Source organism: Macrosteles quadrilineatus, unplaced genomic scaffold, assembly GCF_028750875.1.
Source record: "Macrosteles quadrilineatus isolate MER2022 unplaced genomic scaffold, UCM_ALF_1.0 Scaffold_4__1_contigs__length_99947679, whole genome shotgun sequence".
Taxonomy (NCBI): domain Eukaryota; kingdom Metazoa; phylum Arthropoda; class Insecta; order Hemiptera; family Cicadellidae; genus Macrosteles; species Macrosteles quadrilineatus.
In genome coordinates this window covers 3440286-3461019 of record NW_026542597.1, presented here as the reverse complement: position 1 = coordinate 3461019, position 20734 = coordinate 3440286, and the positions used below count along the sequence as shown (strand labels likewise).

Below are 20734 nucleotides of genomic sequence, written 5' to 3'. Positions count from 1 at the left end.
GGCGGTAGAATATAATAACTTAGTTACTATGGAAACATAATAGGGCATCAAAGTCGTTTTGATAAAATGGATGTACAATTTATCTATACATAAAGCCAAAAGTATCCAAGAACTTTTGAGAAAACTACAAGTCACACCCCCATATACTTAAAATGTTCGTCATGACGAGAAACCTTGCGCAAAACTATCCATTATGCCCTTTAAGGTCGTAATTCCTTTCTAAAGAAACTTTTCATTTACCTGATGTTAAAAGTACCTCAGCTGTACTTATTTGTTTATTATTTTGATTTATTACTTTATTAAAATCAGGTGTGATTATTTGTTTCTTTTACTGTATTTTGTTTAATTCAGGTCAACTTAACCAATCAATAGTTTTATTAATACTTGTGATGTCAAACGGGGTGAAGCCCGTGGGTAACAGCTAGTTTATATAGATATACATCAAAACATATTTTTATAACACATCCTATACGCATACATCATTGAGAAACCGGAGATCGTAATGTAACAAGAAACAACGTGTGTGCCACGATACAATCCGTAGAGTGATAAATGCCTCGACAAGAGACAAATGTCACTAACTTTCCAAGCGACTCTAAGCAGTTTAATGGGATATGTCGTTTTTAAACGTTCTAACCAGATATTCCTCTGTGTCTAGTGTTACCTTTTCCTAAAGAATCGTTTGAAACCAGTGAAACTGGCCACATCGTGGTGAGTTTAAATTATGTACATTACTTCATGTGTTAATGTTTAGTTTTTGCTTATTAAAGTAATAAAATTTAATTATTTTGCTCAAAATTAAGAGTAAAAACTTTTTTAGGGGCTAACTTAAAGATTAGCTTGCAAACGAATGAATGCATCATTCAAGAGTTGGGTTGTCACCCAAAAGAGTTAGTTAGTTTGATGAATTCGTTATATGCTCTGATCTAAGATTTATTGCCAACCCCTTGTGGACCAAGTATGCTGGGGAAAATCCTTTTAGCTTTGAAACGTAGATTTTTAGTATAGTACTTATTTCCTAAGTTTTTTTGCATTATCTTAAATGGGAAAAAATCATTTCTGGACTTTTTGAATACTCTGTAGAGAGGTCTAAAAATATAAAGTTAAAATAATGTAAGTCATTGTATACAGGTACATAAAAAAGATTATTAAAGTGATATATATGGACAAATCGTCTCTTAAACGCCTGTTAAATCTGTTTATTTACAGGAACGTAAACTGCCTCTCTTTGTGGAATAGGGATGAAATTCTCGCATCTAAAACCAACAAGATGTGTTTATATGTTTGTTTTGCTGTGAGGACAATATTCAGTCGACAACACGATACTGAAAATGCTATTTTCCCAGGACAACATTTACTCAAATCGCTTTTGATGCAAAGGTTTGGATTTCAATCCAACATTCTAGAATGTAAACTATATTCCAACAAGTAATTTTAAACCCAGTTGTATTTTGTATATTATAAAAAATCACGTGGTTAATCCAGCACATCACATTGTCCGTGTGAAAACCTACCCCAACGTTGAAGGCTATATTGAGACTACAGACACTAGTACGTTTGATTGAAAGAATTTGAAGTAAATAAAAGGAAATCTTTTGAAACTATAATGTGTTTTAATGTAAATAGCACTTCGCCATGAAATTTTTAGCTAGCTTTAAAGGTAAACTTTGAATTAAACTCATTTTGAAAGACACTGCAGAACCTTTATTTCTTTGGTACAATATGCAGAGTATATGATTATTATGAAAATGATAACGATGATACATGAGCAAAAAGGGGTTTGTAGTTTCATAATTGAATGGGAGGCCTTACCATTTTGTGTAATGTGTACTGTAATACTGTTACTCTATTTAATATTTCAATATTTTCAACTAATAGAATATGGAAAGTACCAATTACTACAGTATGGTATACAGTTTCCAATAATTCATTTAAAAATGGTCGTTGAATGGAACCTTTGACACTTTCGTGGCTGTAACAAAGTGTCTTCAAAAAGACGATATTTGACTGTAACCGTTATACAAACAAAATACCCCCGCCACAGCAAACCTGCAGACTAAGCGAATTTCCATTTGCCTGATTGGATTTACACTAAAATATCTCCTTAAAAATATCACATATATTTCCTATTTAAATAACATTATTTTAACGATTACTTAGGTTTGCTGCAACAGGGAGGGTAAAAAGGTTGTTTTTTAAAATGTTAACAGTTTAGTAAGAAATGAATGTATTTTCCAAATTCGATCAAAATATGTTCATAAACAAGTAAACTACAACAGTTGACTTATTTTCCATTAGAATAACATGGGGATTTTATTTTTTTTTTCGTAACCATTAGGCGCACAATAACGCTTCAATATACTAAATTATTTGTTTTTTTAAGCTCTACAAAATGGTTTGGAAATAAATTGTAAAATTTTGTGTTTTAAGGGTCAAAAATGGGAAAAACCAATTTTTACCCTATAAAACCCCCCATTAACCCCTGTTCCCATAGTCCGATCATGCTGGTTCGCGAACTCGTTCGAATAAAAGTAGGTTTACACGTTTGTACCAAATTTCATCAAAATCGGATGATTTTTGCTCGAGTTATCGCGCTAACGGACACACATATAAATATATATATATATATATATGAATTTGAACGGATGGTGTTTTTGGCCTCTGGGGACCTCAAAACGAAAAAGTAAATCGGTCCCGGGTCCCAGGTCTTACCATGCCACCTACGGTAATGGCTACTTCCCTATAGGGAAATTCACTAAAACATCATAATGTACCATAAAATTTAACCTTTTACATAAAATATGCAAGCTAGAATGTAGCCAGACAGACTGTGCCAAGTCTGGGGTGGCCCTATGACGTCACCATGTAGATGTCAACCGTGTATTTACATGCCGCGTCAACTCCGTGGGGCTTCTGTGTTGAATCTGTACATGTGAATATCGATTCCCTTATTCAATATCATGATTTGAATGTCTGATGCGTTTGTGGCAATTTGACGTCGAGGTCGAGGAGGTATGTGCAAATAATCAGCCAATGTGTGTTGTGAATAAATCGAACGTGACGAGAAAACGTGTCATAAGGTTTCGCATGTTGAAGGATCCGTTATAAAATATATTTAAAACTAGCAGAATGCCCGTCCTTCGTACGGGGTTGGCATATTAGCATAAAATGCTTATTGCAGTTATACTCAAGCTTTGCGTTTGCAATGGGGGAGGACACAGTTTGATAAAATTTGCTTTTTAAAATTTACGGTATACTATAGTATTCCACATCTACTATAGCCATAATGTTATACCACTTAAAAAACAGAGAAAAATTATTAAAAATTTTAAATATCACAAATTAGTCATGAAATTAAAAACATAAACTTAACCGTTTAAACAATCCTACTTTGATAGTTCTCATTGCGTATTACAGTTTTTTGTTGCTGCTTAGTTCAAATTAGTAAAATGCAAAAAATAATAGTGCTGCACCCTGTTGGTAAATCTTATAACTTTTTAATGCTTTTGCATATTAAAGAACCAACTTTTTTAGTTGAAACAGCTGACTAAATTCTTTAATTCCCTTTAAATATGAATACTCATAAGGTTAACATGGAGAACTACAGAGTCACTGGGGCGGAGCCCAAAAGGATTTTTGAGATAAGAATATGGGATAAGGATATGTTAATCGGGAATGTGAGCTATCATCATGCCAAATTTCAGCCCAATCCGACCAGTATTTTTCGTGTTTACTTGTCACAAACATACATACATCCATACATCCAAACTTTCTCATTTATAATATTAGTAGGATATACTATCCAAAATAAAAATTATATAAATGTCTATGGTGTAATCAATAATTTGGCTTGTTATTGAATTTTGAGCAGCATGAAGTGTTCTCATAGAACATAAAATAGGATAATTTACGTAATGTTTTGGTGCAATTTTTAGACATTCCAGAAATATATTTAAACCCTATGGCTAATTTGGTGATCACTGTGCTTAATAATTAAAACATATTTGCTTGCAATATTTTATTAAAGTTACTAGCTAGCTCAAGATCCTTTACTGTGATTTGTTTCGTTTACCGGTTGTTTGGTGATCGTGTGTGTGAAAATATGCAAAGAAGGAATTGTAAGGATATATTTGACATAAAAGGGCATTTGCAAATTCCTGGTTTGGATAATGAACAAAAGTAAAAATAAGTTTACTATAAAGGCATCACTGAATTGAGTTCAATTGATTAGGCTAAGTTGTTGTTTTAGTGTTAGTGTTCTTGTATGCAAATAGTGTCCTTTAGTATAGATGAACAGTCAGAAAGGACAACAAGATACTAAGTTCGCCTTAGTAATAAATAATTTTTCTTTAATTTTTTCATTAAATTCCACCATTGTAGCTATCGACACGAGTTCTGACATATTTGCTGCACAATACATGCACCTCTGACAGACTGAAAAAAATAAAATCCTAAAACATCCAGTTTAAAAAACACGATACACTCGTATTGCAGCTGAGTGTTTTGGAAATTCTATGTTTATTGTTTTCCTATTCAATGAGGTTTCCCAATGAGGGACCCTAATATTCTTAATTGGGGTTTTAAATCAATAAACAACTGGTTTAGTCAATAACACTATTACATAGATCATCTCAGTTGGTCCTATACTCAACTTGCGTATCACTGGAGGCAAGAATACCTAACGAATGGAACGTAAATACAAAAAAAAAAATATTGATTGATTTCTGTCATTCATAACATCAATGTTAGGTGTTTTTACCAGTCTAAAATATTTCAACTTCAGTAAATATAGCTCAATGCATATACATATACTTTTAATTATAGTATACTAGCAGAGTACCTGTCCATCGTACAGGGTTGGCGTATAAGTATGTAAAAAAAGAGAAAACATATTAAATTTTAATTATTTAATTATACAGTAGGTTACGTTGGCTAATGGACTACTCCTCAATAACTATAGCACTGTCCCGCCTGAAACTTATTTTCCAAATACTATACATATATGAGATGGTTTTAGACGTATTTCATCGAATATGAGACAGTTAGATATTTAACAGTAAACCCTTGAAAATCAAGTTTTTGTCGATTTTTGACGTGGAATTTCTGGAAGCCCATGTTAACCTTATGAGAAATGAAATTATTGAATCTTAACAGCTGTTTCAATTAAACAAGTTGGTTCTGTTCTGTGATGTTCAATAGCATTAAAGTTACAAGGATTACCAACAGGGTGCAGCACTAGCACTATTATTTCTTTTACATTTATGACAACAGCTAATTTGCAACCTGGAGGCGAGTGAGCGTAGCGAACGAGCTAACCTGAAGGCAAGTGAGCGTAGCGAACGAGCTAACCTGAAGGAAAGTGAGCGCAGCGAACGAGCTCCAACATACAGGTGAGTGAGCGTAGCGAACGAACTTCAACCAGGACGTGATTGAGCCATGCAAACGAGATCAGATAGTAAAAATAAAAGTAAGCCTACCGTTATAGGATCGACCGGCAGACACAGAGGTAATTTAACCTTTTATTGATTGTCATACCGATCCGGAACAACAAAAAACAACATAAAATGAAGCTATGTATAATAGTTTGGCCAGCATATCTTAAAATATGCAAACCAACTGCTGTTCTTTATATAAGAAGGTTTCAACTGAATATTATAAGATCCCCGTGCGTAGAACGGGTACACAGCTAGTGAGTACTATTTTTTATTATGTGGTCATCGTAATCCTTTAACACCTAACGCACTTTTTAGAGGGAAATATAGAAATACGTCGAATTTCAATACATTTTACACTCTCAATAAAATTTATTTACCTAAGAAAAAAGGCTTAAAGTAAAATTAGTGATCTTGGAAAGTTTTCTCTGATGTATTCTACATTATATAAATAATACAGTCAAATAAATGCAGCTCGTTGGTGTAGGCCAGCAAACGAACTGTTGCCGTGACGACGGCTGTTATTTCCTTTGTATAAACCCGGACAATTTTATTGGCCTGAAAACTTATTGATCTGAGCTCTTTGTATTTTCACTGTATATTTTGAGTAAATATTTCATATTATGAGCAAACTTCAGTATGACAGTAAATATTGAAAATTACCACACCTGATATATAATGAAATTACTGTTAGTTTTTTTAGTGAATTTTGTGTTCATAAAAAATCTGTTGAGTGTTTGAATTGTTCTACATTATACATTTAAACATAAATTCAAATTTTTATTCACTTCTCCTGTAAGTTTTCAGTAATTAATTGACTAATGTAATTTATGTTAGTTGAATTTGATTTTATCAACTATTCAGATATATTGGAACTAAACGTTCTAAAAGTAAAGTGTTGTCAATAAACACAGAAAAATCTAACATCATCTATCGTGTTGAAAGGGAAAAGGTGCTAATTGTATCGAACGCTATGAGCGTAAACATTTTCCGGGAAGTCATGTCTTCACTACTAAGAGAAGCTAAGATTATTTAAAACCCTCTATTGGAGATAGCGCAGTGTTTTCTCACAATAGTTCACTATTTTTGGCAAATATTATACAGTAATTTACTACATCTACACCATATATTCAAAGTCAAAATTTGACTTGTATATTTATTGTAAAACATTATTTTTTGAACCGCTTGGTAAAGTAAATGTATTCGCTCGTTCATGGAAATTAATTTAAACCTCGGACTCAGGTGTGGTTTAAATGCTGGGCAGATTACACTTGTAATTGAGTATTTCTTTATTGTGACATGACGATTTAGAAGAAGGGGTTGATTTTCTTTTCTCGTATTTATATTTAATTTACATAGTAGTTAGAAACCATACAAATTATATTTCACTTTTTTATGGGTTTTTGGGGTTCTATAAATATTGTCAACCAGTTAGGTTTCAAACAGTTCTGAATTTTAAAACGATATGTTTAAAGTTTAGTAAGATAAAATTCGATTTAAATAATGTTGTGGCATAATATATTCATCACAATGGAGTAATTAGCACTTGAATATCAGGGTAAGTATGTGTAAAATACTCTCATCATTAATTGAGAAATTTTTTTTTTACCGTGCGTGTTAAATATATATATTAACACGCACTGAACACACTGAAAACCATTCATACAAACACAGCAAAACGAATGCAAACATTGTGTGTTGAGTAAATAGAGTACTTTTGGCCTTCAATAACGTCGTTGCAAATACACATCGTTTCCGTGAAATACGCGTTATTTACAATACAATCATATCGAAGATGTAAAGCAGTGATATTTATGAATTTAGAACTGTTAGAACCTAACTTGTTTCAAACACTTCCTTTTAAAACGACAAATGTCCACAACTTTTTAAACAAGTCGAAACAGTTTTAATGGGATATTTCGCTCCGACAAAGTTCGTTTGAGCGTAGTTAAAATAAACTTTTAACTTTTATACAGTGTTTTACAAATTCTCCTATTAAAATATATTATTTCCGTTACAATGTTAATAATTGTTTAAAACCTTAGTTTTTTTCCGTTTTACATTTTTATTCTACAAATCTATACTTATAAAAGTCAAATGCCACAGACTCACTGATCACTATACCTCAAAAACTACTCGCTGTAAGAACTCAGGAATTAGCATGGAGGTTCCAATCAACCTCAGGTGTGCAATAAGAAGCGTTTTCAAGAAATTCCATCAGACTCTGCCCCAGTAGCGTTTAAAGTTCCTATGTTTATTTATCCATATAGACACAGTAGCGTTTCTGTGTTTATTTATCCTTATAGAGAAAAGATTTGTTTACAATTTGAAGTCATGAATACTTTTGACTCTGCACTATATATGTTTTATCTATGGCACTATTAACTAAGGGAACAGCTGGTCATATCTTATTACATAAAATGAAAATATTCACATTATGTTTGTGGATTGAAAAAGGGTTTTACTGCATAACAGATTTGTAATAGTTAAATTAATTAAAAAATCAAGAAGTGTAGGCCAAAGTCATTTTGAACTTTTAACTTTTAAATTTTCGTGAGCGAAGCCATGATGGGTTTGCTAGTAAGATTATAAATAACAGCTTATATTAAAGTGATTCAAGATATTTTTAATATCACTAATTAATTCCTTTCTGGTAACCTAGAGAAAAACTTTTATTGTTTTTCAGAACTGCTTTATAACAAATAAATATAATCAATCGCAGTTTCATTTAAAAACAGATGGATTTTTCCTAGGAATCAACAGTTTACAAATTAACCAAAAGAAGGACAAAGCAGCTATTGTTGTAAATCTGAGGGATACTTTGTTTAATCTGATCCTGGAATTAGCATTGTTGGGTGCAACACGTGTATCAAATTAAGCCATTGTCTGATATAACCTAGGCGTTTTTTTTTTTTTTAAATAAACCACCAAAATACGCCCTAAAGTGATTCTTTAATATATACAAAATAATGCAATTCAGTCTGAAGTAAAACCAGTCCAGTTTGGAACCATCCAAAAGCTTATGACTTTTCTTGAGATTTCGTCCTGCAATTTTTGACTAAGCGGGCACTTAGCCCACTTCGCCACTTAAGTTTCATTAAACTATTTTATATAATGATAGGCCTCTTTGACATAGTTTCATTAAGCACGTAAATATATTATAAGTATATAGTAACCATACACGTATTTGAAAAAGCCAAAATATTACTACTGAATTTCGGTACTTACGTATTATACGGAGGCCACCCTTACACAACGCGCTGCGGCGGTTAGGTTTGGTCATCATGAAGCTTTTATGACTTGTCTGGTTCGATTCATAACGAAAGTAGGAAAGTCCTACAAACATATTTATAATAGACCAACCTAACCTAACCGCCGCAGCGCGCTGTAAAATAAGTGGCCTCCGTATAATACGTAAGTACCTGAATTTCTTATACTGTTTACTATAAATACAGGAAGAGTTTTCACCAGGGTCACGTGATCGATATGGCATTACAAGGTTATGTAAAGGCGGGAGATTAGGCGCGCCACCGCGGGAAAGTCGGGTGATCCTGCTTAACATTATTGTTTGAAGCCCTTGTATTTACGTAATCACAAAACTTTACGTCCGTAAACTTAAATGTTATCCACATATTCGTAAAAGAAAATATCACAACTTCATTATTTTATTTGGTGTTTATGGCATGTTTGTAATAAAAAGCTAAATGATGTTTGTATGGAAATAAAAATGAACTTGCAGAAAAGGGATGTGAAAAGAAATATTTTGTTTGTCATTTAGTAATGAATCTTCGGAGTAACGCAGTCAATTTAGAGCAAATCAGTTGCTAATTGGCCACACAGCCACACGTTTTACATTAATGTCAATGAATAACAAATGTTAGGATTAAAAGGATTCATTTGAACGTTGGATTATTAATGTTTTGAGGGACATGGAGGAAAGGGATGTCTCGTTCAATTGGGGTAGACTATTAAGGTGTAATTATCAATCTAGTTTTATTAACCTGTTGAAATTACTTGACGTACATTTTAGTTCAATGTTAATTTAACTTTAGGCAGCAGCCTTTATAATCGTGGTGTAAAGTATATTTGTTTGATAAATTAGGACTTTGGAACAAAAATATAGGATTCCAAAACATGAAAGTTGAAGATGAAACCAATAAGTTAAAAACGATTATTATTTTTGAACTATTGTTAAACATTTCATGTGAGAATCATTACGACAAACATCAAGCACAGATATGACAGCATTTCTATCATAGAATGTAAGCTGCAAACGATTTGTTTAGGTCAATGTGGGACTGCAAGTAACAAAGTCAGTTCAGGAAATATTCATCCTTCTATTTCCGGTCCTATTACACGTAGCCACTGAAAAGTCATAAACACATGTTTCTGTCCGTGACGTTAGTTACAAACCAAAACTCAACGATTCGTCATTTGTTACCCTTGTCAACTAACTTCTTAATCAGCATTGTACGTGTTATTTATGTTACATAAGGTAAATATAAATAAGTTGTATAACACTTGAAACAAATATTTACACTTAAACAGTTTCTCAATACTATAAAAACACAGGAAAGTTGGCAATGGTGATCCATCTCGATTGGACACTCCAATAATTATTAGACCCAATAATCAAAATCGATCACCACCACTTTCTTTCACTTGAGTGTTTTTTGTTTTGTTGTTTGTTTGTAGGTCTTGTTAAAACAGTATAAGAGTACAATTATGTTTCGAGTATTAGTATACGTATTCTCATTTCCTTTCCCTTGCACTTGTAATATCAATTGCTGCATTTTTACAAGATTGATGATTTGCAATCATCATATACTGCATCTCTTTCGATCGCATATAATTAGCATCAAAAATGTGCATAACCAACATCTTAAAAATGCCTGTTGCTTTTGATATTTATTTCATTTCCTTCAACAAATAACTGATCTACAGCTTACATATCATAGTTGTATTTATTTTTATTTGCCAGTTTCTTTTAGCTTTGCATTTGCCCGTCAATGTGGACGTGTATGAGCGTGCTGGAAAATATCAAGAAAAGTTAGGAGTGACCATATACAGCGCGAGAATGAACTTAGTTGATACATTTTAAGTGGCTGGACCAAGTAGCGAACCGAACGCACCAGTTAATCTTTGGAGAATATACATTCTTTGTTTCAAGATTCCAATCATCCTATCCTACTAATTAATATTAAAAATGAGAAACTTTGGATGTATGGATGTATGTATGTTTGTGACAAGTAAACACGAAAAATACTGGTCGAATTGGGCTGAAATTTGGCATGATGATAGCTCACATTCCCGATTAACATATAGGCATATTCTTATCTCAAAAATCCTTTTGGGCTCCGCCCCAGTGGCTCCGCAGTTCCCCATGTTACTTATGAGTATTCATATTTAAAGGGAATTAAAGAATTTAGCCAGCTGTTTCATTTAAGGGAGTTGGTTCTATGATATGCAAAAGCATTAAAATATTATAAGATTTAACAACGGGGTGCAGCATTGTTTATGAAAACAGCTAATTTGAACTAAGCAGCAACAAAAAACTGTGTTACACAATGAGAACTGTCAAAGACGTATTGTTTACAGTTATGTTAATGTTTTTAATTTCATGAATAATTTATATTTTGCGAATTTTTAATAATCTATCTTTCTCTATTGTGTAGGTGAAGTAGTAGAACATTATGGCTATGGTAGATATGTAATACTATCGCATACCGTAAATTTGAGGAAGCAAATTTTCTCAAACCGTGTTTTCTCACGTCGCAAACGCAAAGATCAGGTATAACTGCAATAAGCATTTTATACTTATTTGCCAACCCCGTACGAAGGACGGGTACTCTGCTAGTGTAATATAAAAATTAAATTTAGTGTGAGATAGCAAAGGCACAATAGATAATGCTAAACACACCTACCAATATGTGATTATCCTGTGACAATTATTAAAAACATGATAACACAAACAAGGTCCTAAACAAACTTTCCCTCCGAAAGCAAAAATATATAATACTACAGTATATTACCGCAAACCACTTAAGCTCCAACTAATACAGAACAAATAGTATAAGTCACTTGTAATGTGTCTGTCATATTCAAATCATTATATCATGATCCAAGTGGATGAGGCAATGAGGGAAAAAAGTAACTCAGATTAAAAAGTTAACGGCTATTTCTTCCAATCCTACGCTATTTACGAGAACAAAAACTACTCACGTTAGAGTTTAAAAATAATATATATATTACTAGCTGTAACCCACGGGCTTTGCCCCGTTTAACTTCTTATTTTCAAGATGATCTCGTTCGCATGGCTCAATCACGTCCTGGTTGAAGTTCGTTCGCTACGCTCACTCAGCTTTAGGTTGGAGCTCGTTCGCTACGCTCACTCACCTTAAGGTTGGAGCTCGTTCGCTGCGCTCACTTGCCTTCAGGTTAGCTCGTTCGCTACGCTAACTCGCCTCCAGGTTGAAGTTCGTTCGCTACGCTCACTCACCTTTTGGTTGCAAATTAGCTGCTGTCATGAAATAATAGTGCTGCACCCTGTTGGTAATCCTTGTCACTTTAATGCTATTGAACATCATAGAACAGAACCAACTTGTTTAATTGAAACAGCTGTTAAGATTCATTAATTCCATTTCTCATAAGGTTAACATGGGAAACTCCAGAGCCACTGGGGCGGAGCCGATTGGACGGATCACGAAATTGATGGTGTATAAACCTATTCCATGAAATTCTACATGTATGTACCAAGTTTCGTGGCAATCGGTTCAGCGGTGTCTGAGTTTATCACTGCCAAACAAATATATATAAGGAAATAACTATAGTTTATTGAACAACTATGAGTTGATAAACAAAATCAAAGATGTACAAATTCCTAATAACTCTGTATTCATCTCATTTGACATTACAAACATGTACTCGAATGTACCAATTAAAGAAACCCTTCAAATTATATCACAAAACCTATCAAAAAACAACGAACTAACAGATGGTAATATCAAAGATTTAATTGCACTCACCAAAACAACGGTAGAACAAAATTATTTTAAATTTAATTCGATGTATTATAAACAAAATGAAGGGTTAGCAATGGGTTCACCACTATCTGGTTTATTAGCCAACATTTACATGCAGCATATAGAAAACGAAAAAATCATTAACAATGTCAACCCAATGCTGAAGGATATCATATATTGGTACAGGTATGTTGATGACATCATATGCTTATTTAACATTGACAACCATACACCAAATCAACTATTGGAATACTTGAATACAATTTCAAAATCAATTAAATTCACATTAGAAGTTCAAAATTCATCTATCAATTTCTTAGATTTGACTATAACCAAAGAAAACAATTTACATAAATTTAAAATTTTTAGAAAGCCTACTGAGAACAATCTCATCATCCCAGCAAATTCAAATCATCCCTGGCAACACAAAATGGCAACATTCCATTCGTATATTGATAGACTTATCAACATTCCCATGAGTAACGAAGACTTTATTGAAGAAAAGGAACATATCACAAAATTAGCAAAGAGTCATGGATACAGCAGCAAAACCGTAGAAAAAATGATAAAGAAAAAAGCAGGCATGAAAAACCAACATGTCGAGAAAGAAGAAAGAAAACATGAATTTTTATGCCTACCTTACTCAACTACATTTAACAAAGCATATAGGAAAACATTTAACAACCAAAATTATAAGTTATCATACAGAACAAGAAACAATTCATTTGATTTAATTAACAAATTTTCACAGTCATACAACAACGTATCAGACATAAAAGACAAATCTGGCATATACAAATTAAACTGTAGTTCCTGCTCAAAATTCTATATTGGCCAAACAGGACGAAATTTTCAAAGTAGATACAAAGAACATATTCAAGCAATTAAATCAAACAACAGAACTACACAAAAATCTACATTTGCAGAACACATACTTTCTACAGACCATACATACAAAAATTATAACGAAAACATTACCATACTAGACATTATTAACAAAGGAACCAAAATGAACATAAAAGAAAATTTTCACATATATAAACACTACAAAGAAGACAGAAACAACATTTTAAATATAGTACACACACAAACCACTAATCCTATATTTAACAAAATTATAAGTGTTAGAAAAACCAACAACTAAACATTCATTCACATAGGTACTAACAAAATTAACAGCAGTATTTATTCATAACATAATATTTTTGTTTGAAATTAGGTTAACACACTTGAAAATGTCCTTAGAGACGAAACATGTTGTGATTTATTAAATAAAAAAAGAATATAAAAAAAGGGTACTCATGTTATTTTACATATTATTTATTAATATATATATATACATACAAACATCCCCTTTTATACTTATAGATCATGAATAGTAAATACTAATAACAATTTAAACAGGGGTTTGTTACTAGCATTATAACATACAAGTGGTTATATGTGACCGCAATACACACACAATAGTGGTTCTCGTCAGAGGAACAATACATACAATACACAATACACAACACTGATGTGGTACAACACAATACACAATATAAGCTGGGAATATTGGGCTGAGGTTGGTCACGTCTACGTGTGTGTTTCGTAAAACTTACGCCTTTCATATCCAGTTATTGTAGTAGTAAGATTTGAAATATGTTGCAGTTAATTAACAATTGTAAATGAAAAGTAAAAGATATTAGATAGTGTATTGTAATATATAAAATAATAACTAACTTTTCCAAAATGATATACAAAAATATGGATAACATATCTATATACATAATTTTTTTTATATAACCAATACAGTTGAAACAACTATTACTATCGTATTCTGGTTATAACTAAAAAGGAAGATTATTTTATTGTCAACGTTATAATTTCACCAGTGATTATGTGAGCGCGTCTGGAGCGCGGCTCTAGACGCGCGACTAGAATCGTAACAGTCGCAGGATAGGAATTGGACCTTTAAGCATTTTTAGAACGGTATAATATTTCAACGTATTTTTTATTCCTGTTTTGCAATATTAGCACCCTACTAATATTGTGCGATTTTCATTCTATCCTTCATCCCATGAGAGGCAGTATTCTTTATAATTAGATTAACATTTGCCGCTAATCCGAAAAGGTTTAGATAGACTATAAAAACAATTTTTTTCGCAGTGTAAAAGAAAAACCCTATTTCCTCGTAGAACATGACCATAAACAATTGAAATTGGGATTTTAGAGATGTTCTAAAATACTATTACAATAAGATTAAACGCAATGGATCAAAAATTACAATATTTCGTCCCAGCACAGCTGACTGTGATTCTCAGTGACACGTCGTCGCTTGTGACATGATTCATGGATAACATGATGAATACGGTAGACTATCGATCATGGAGGCTGTTGCTGGGAGGACTATTTATAGGACCAGCTGATGTTGCTAAGCAACCTCCCGGCCCGCACCTGTTGATCCTTCGTCCTATAATCTGTCTTCGACACCTTAGTAAACAAAGGCAAAGGCCCATCGCTTTAAAACAATTGAAATATCTGTTGACAAATCGTTAGCATTGAATTATCCATGTCTCAATAGTCCCAATGGCTCGTAATATTGATTGAATGTATGATCAACTGAGAAATTGGCAGGTTTGAATGACAATTTTAGTAAATTCATTAAATACCCTCGTCCAAATAGTTATAAGGAACCCCCTTACCCATCTAAGTTAAACCTGTTCTTATAATCGGGAAATATCCAGAATAATTATTATGATAAATACATTTTACTACATTTTTGAAGCACAAAAAGGAACCAGAATAACAAAATATCTAGCCTCATAATCCAAAGTTAATATAAACTTTAGTTTACATTTATATACAATGATAATTGATGGTAATGTCTTAATAGTAGTCCAAAAATAAGGTATAAGACAGTCAGTCCTTGCACGACATACGCCCTAAACTTCTTCTATTAGTAAAAAAAATAATATTAAAAACCCAACTCAATTATCAAACTGGCAGTCAAGGGTAACTTTGGGATAGAGTTTTTTTTCTTCGTAAAATACTATATGAAACATTTTTCTTTTAAAATAAAATTTGCCAAATTCTTGTTTTTTTATTTTAAAAGTATTCGTAGTTACATAGTAAGCAGTGTTAATAGAAATTTTTTCAGAGTTACAAAATACGATAGTGATAAAGGGACTCAGTTTGCACTAGTTAAGTATGCGTGTGTATCCAACGAGTCCATTTTTGTTTGTAATATGAGAAAGGTTTAGCCGACAAATGTACAACAATGAACCACCATTTATCAAGCCTAAGTGGACTAGGTACACTATACAGGGTGTCCCGGAACTCTCTACCAATATTTTAGGACATTGTTCCTTGGTAGTTAACATACCTAAATATCATATTTAAATTGTCCGGAAGTCCTTAGTTACTCACACAGCCGCCATTTTGTTTTTTTAATTTATTATTTTTTTTCTAAGGAATGGTGAAACATACGAAATTGAAACTTTGCACAAACATTTATGACAACTAGACAAAGCTACCAAAAAATTATGACGATTTTTAAAATTCATAAAACAAAATGGCGGCCATTTTAAATTTTGTTTCTTAAATAACTCGAAAACCGTTGATTTTACAAAAATTTTACAAGAATAACTTTTTTAAGGCAATTTTATTACAAATCGATTGACATCTTAATTTTGAAGATTGGACAAGTATTAACTGAGATATGGTAGTTTTAGTGATACGTGACCGCTTTCAGCATGCGCTGCAACTAACCTCCAGTGGTTACGTATCACTAAAACTACCATATCTCAGTTAATACTTGTCCAATCTTCAAAATTAAGGTGTCAATCGATTTGTAACAAAATTGCATTAAAAAAGTTATTCTTATAAAATTTTTGTAAAATCAACGGTTTTCGAGTTATTTAAGAAACAAAATTTAAAATGGCCGCCATTTTGTTTTATGAATTTCAAAAATCGTCATAATTTTTTGGTAGCTTTGTCTAGTTGTCATAAATGTTTGTGCAAAGTTTCAATTTCGTATTTTTTACCATTCCCTAGAAAAAAATTAATAACTTAAAAAAACAAAATGGCGGCTGTGTGAGTAACTAAGGACTTCCGGACAATTTAAATATGATATTTAGGTATGTTAATTACCCAGGAACAATGCCCTAAAATATTGGTAGAGAGTTCCGGGACACCCTGTAGATCATTGACACTTGTACAAATGGAATTGTTGTTTGTATCAGAAATGTTTGTAACATGAGGGTATCAAAACTCATGATGAATGATATTAGTTTATCAGTCCTACGATATGTATAATAAACAGGACTGTTAATAAAAATGATAGTCTTAGAAATAAGTTGGTGAAATTTTATGAACTCATCATTCCTTGGTTTTTAGACAGAATAATTTAGGAGAACATGAAAAGAATAAATAGCTTTATGTAACTATGGAGTATGTTCAGGGTTACTAGAACTAATTATTTCGAACATTTAATGGTAATAACATACTTTTACCTGACATGCAATCAATATTAGAGTTGGCTAAAAATATGCAATGTTAAAGTTGGTCGATTTATCACACCTAAGTGGACTGGAAACACATCATCGATCAAGGGACACTGTTTAATGTGTTATGTTGGTATTCCTTGCTAGCTGGTTAAGTTGATGTGCATCGAAAATCGTGCCTCGGAATGGACTTCGTAGTAAGGAAAAGACTTTCCCCAACGTCCTAAACACGAGATTAAACAAATTAATTTCTCTTAAATTGTGTTTATTGTGTTTTCATCCTTAATAAATATAGAGTTTCAATTCACCAAATTTAAATTTAATTGAACAATCCTTTATTGCTCAATATACATAGTTTTAGTTATTGTAATAGTAACAATCACAATAGAAGAAAAAATATTTAATTCTTATGTCTTATAAAAGCATGATGCATTGTTTAAAACACAATAACTAAACTATAACTAGCAATGAAAAACACTATGCCCTTCATATTTGAGTAGTAAATATTTTATTAGTATCATTATGGTCAAGTATGTAGTTACATATCAACTTATTGAATTGGTTCTTGTTTTTACTCTCTTTAATATAGCTTGGAAGTAGATTATAAAACGTTGGTGATAATTAGAAAAAATATTTTTTTAAAGGATAAATTTGGTAGCGGAACATACATTCTACCCACATTCCTTAACGGGATACAGCTCTAGTTCATTATGTTTATATCGCATTTATTAAAGAATATTCTTAAAACCTTAAAAACGTATAAGTTCTAAAGGTCAAAATATTAAAACGTTGGAAAAGAGGGAGAGAAGGTTTAGTTTTTGTTTCATTTAATATTGTTACAAGTCAGGAGCCCCGCGCAACAATAGCCAGGCGCCGTCTCTAAATAGTCCAGTCAATGAATGATCCAAAAGTAGGTGTAGAGTGCGTGAGCAGGTAACTAAGCGATTCCTTCAGAAACTTGTTCAGGGGGCTTAGGGTGTTAACATACCAAAAGTCCTGACTCCTAGGTGGTGAGCCAGGGGGTGGAGGGGGGGAAAAGGGGGGGAAAAAGGTACGCATTTTGGGTTTTTTGATTATATCTCGAAAACTATCAACTTTTTGTATACTATAGTAAATTATAAAATTGAAGAAGATTAAATTTTCTACAAGAAAAGTATATAATGTGTTTATTTTGGTTCAACAGATTACGAGTTATAACATATTTAATTGATATCTTATTAAAATACTCCTTCCATAAGAAATACATGTAAATTAGTATGCGAAATGGGGCGAATCCTATCCGCCCAAAGGAAATATAACTGATATTCTGGAAATCTTTACCAAATTTCCAGTAATTTGACACTTAAATCATGAAATTTTGTCAAAAATTAAAGCGAGGGTGAGCGTTTCAAAATGGGATGATTTAAGGTTTTTTTTTATATTTCCAATAAAAAAACACCAAAACTCGACATTTTGTTACCTTGCCCTCGCCTTAATTTTGGATCAATTTTAATGATTAAAGTGTCAAATTACTGGAAATTTTGTCAAGATTTCCAGAATATCATTTGTATTTCCTTTGGGCGGATAGGATTCGCCCCATTTCGCATACTAATTTACATGTATTTCTTATGGAAGGAGTATTTTAATAAGATATCAATTAAATAAGTTATAACTCGTAATCTGTTGAACCAAAATAAACACATTATGTACTTTTCTTGTAGAAAATTTAATCTTCTTCAATTTTATAATTTACTATAGTATACAAAAAGTTGATAGTTTTCGAGATATAATCAAAAAACCCAAAATGCGTACCTTTCTCCCCCCCCTTTTTCCCCCCTCCACCCCCTGGCTCACCACCTAGGAGTCAGGACTTTTGGTATGTTAACACCCTAAGCCCCCTGAACAAGTTTCTGAAGGAATCGCTTAGTTACCTGCTCACGCACTCTACACCTCATTCCTCGACTGGACTAAAAGGGTTGTTTGTTTACACGGTTCTCCGAACGCGCCAGTGATAGACAATAGACCCATGTCAACGGACTACGTCAATAGGGGGTTTGACATCTCCAGAAGCTTCCACGGCGATCTGTAAACACCTTTGTCTAGCCTACGAGTAGTCTCTAGAATGTTCTACGGAAAGCTTATATAAGGGACCGTCTTCCGGCACACGGCAGTTGAGTTGAGTCGAGCCTTCCGAGAATCGTCCTAGCAAGCGCCCGTCGGTGTGAGTGACCAGTGCTAGTGGCAGTGACAGTGCTAGTGACAGTGAGAGTAACAGTGTAGTGACACTAGTGACAGTGTAGTGACAGAGTAGTGATAAATCCTGTAAAGGTTAGCTGTAAGTAGAATCTTTGTAAATTAGAATAGGCTTTAGCTAGGTTAGATAGGGTTAGTTAGGTGTTAGGTAACTGTAATATCTGTAAATATAGAATAATTATTGTAAATAAATAGTTATAATAAAATCGCCAAGTTTTTATTGTAAAGAACCTGTTAAGCCCGTAACAATATTATTCTGACAAAGAATTTTGTAGTGTGATTATTGGTTTTAATGTTGTAAAATATGCACAACCTTAGATCTTAATCCAATTTAATTTTTAGTAAAAACAATTTTAGAGTATAAAAATTTTTTATATACATTTTTTTAATACCTTCTCTAACTATGTGCTTGTTTTTGTTTCCAATTACGAACTATCCGAACGAAGATTAGATGTATGGATTTAATTAACGTTTTTGGGCAAGACAAAATCCGCTCTTTTCTAAAATAAATATATGTTGTCATACAGGAATTTACTGAATTGAATGTCGTGTGTCTTGCTTGAAAAAATCTAATGTTATAGAATAATGAGTTATTTTAAATATAAATATTTGAATATTTATTTATTTAATTGGAAAATCAAATTCGGATAGCTAATTTTTACCGAACCTTTTTTTCAATGGCCAATTTCATATTATTGATCATTATTTTAACTTCTCAAACTAGCCTTGCATTAATTCAGAAGTAATTGAATTTAGGCAAAATAACACTCAGGTATATGTCCTTATAAACAACAAATATATTTTAAAATTAAAATGTCAGCCTGATAGAATATAGTTTAGTTTGCCTTGGATGGAAGTGTTGTTTGATCGGAGAAGTTTAAATTATTCCCGGGGTTGTGCGGGGAGTGGTTGGGAGGGGAGGGCGCAAGCTGATTGGCTGAACGCAACAGGTGTGGTTGCTAGGCAACGAGATATCTCAGCTGATATCTAAACCCTTGGTGATAACAGCTTATCGAACTGGGCTTAAAGGCTGCGAGAATGCTAGTGTACACGTGTACACTAACTTTAGAACTATGCGTTATTGCTGACAATGGCGGCGATTAGAATTGAGAGGTGGGGGGGGGGAGTTTGAATCTAAATATATTGTTGATACTGCGTTCTTTACCTACTTCTTTTAAAAATCTTAGTTTATATGTTTCATCCTCAATAATACTAGGTAAGGCCCTCAATAAAATAGTCTGCTTTGTTTTCCAGCCTCATTTTAAACCTACTTCTTTAGAAAAGTGTTAAATGTCTAGGTTTACGCCTAGCAAATATGTTTACACATTCTTCAAGTTTTATGTTGTTGGGGGTCTCTTTTTCTATATCCAGTATGGCTAAATAAGATAAACGGTCATGGAGCTTTGAATTTCTTAAATAGTTTTTGATCCGTTTTAAGACACTGAAAGGCCGTTCAGCTGTTCCAGTAGACACTGAGACAGTAAAATCTATTGTAGAAGCTTAGATTAGGAAAAATTAACCGATTGTGAACGTTTTCGGACTTAAATTTTCGTACCAAATTTGA

General features: G+C 32.7%; 1 protein-coding gene across 27 annotated transcripts in view; it reads right to left on the bottom strand.

Annotated features, from left to right (window-relative positions):
- The window catches only part of LOC128992038 (voltage-dependent calcium channel type A subunit alpha-1-like), a 348577-nt gene that overhangs the window by 262777 nt on the left and 65066 nt on the right, over nt 1-20734 (bottom strand). The window lies entirely within an intron of this gene.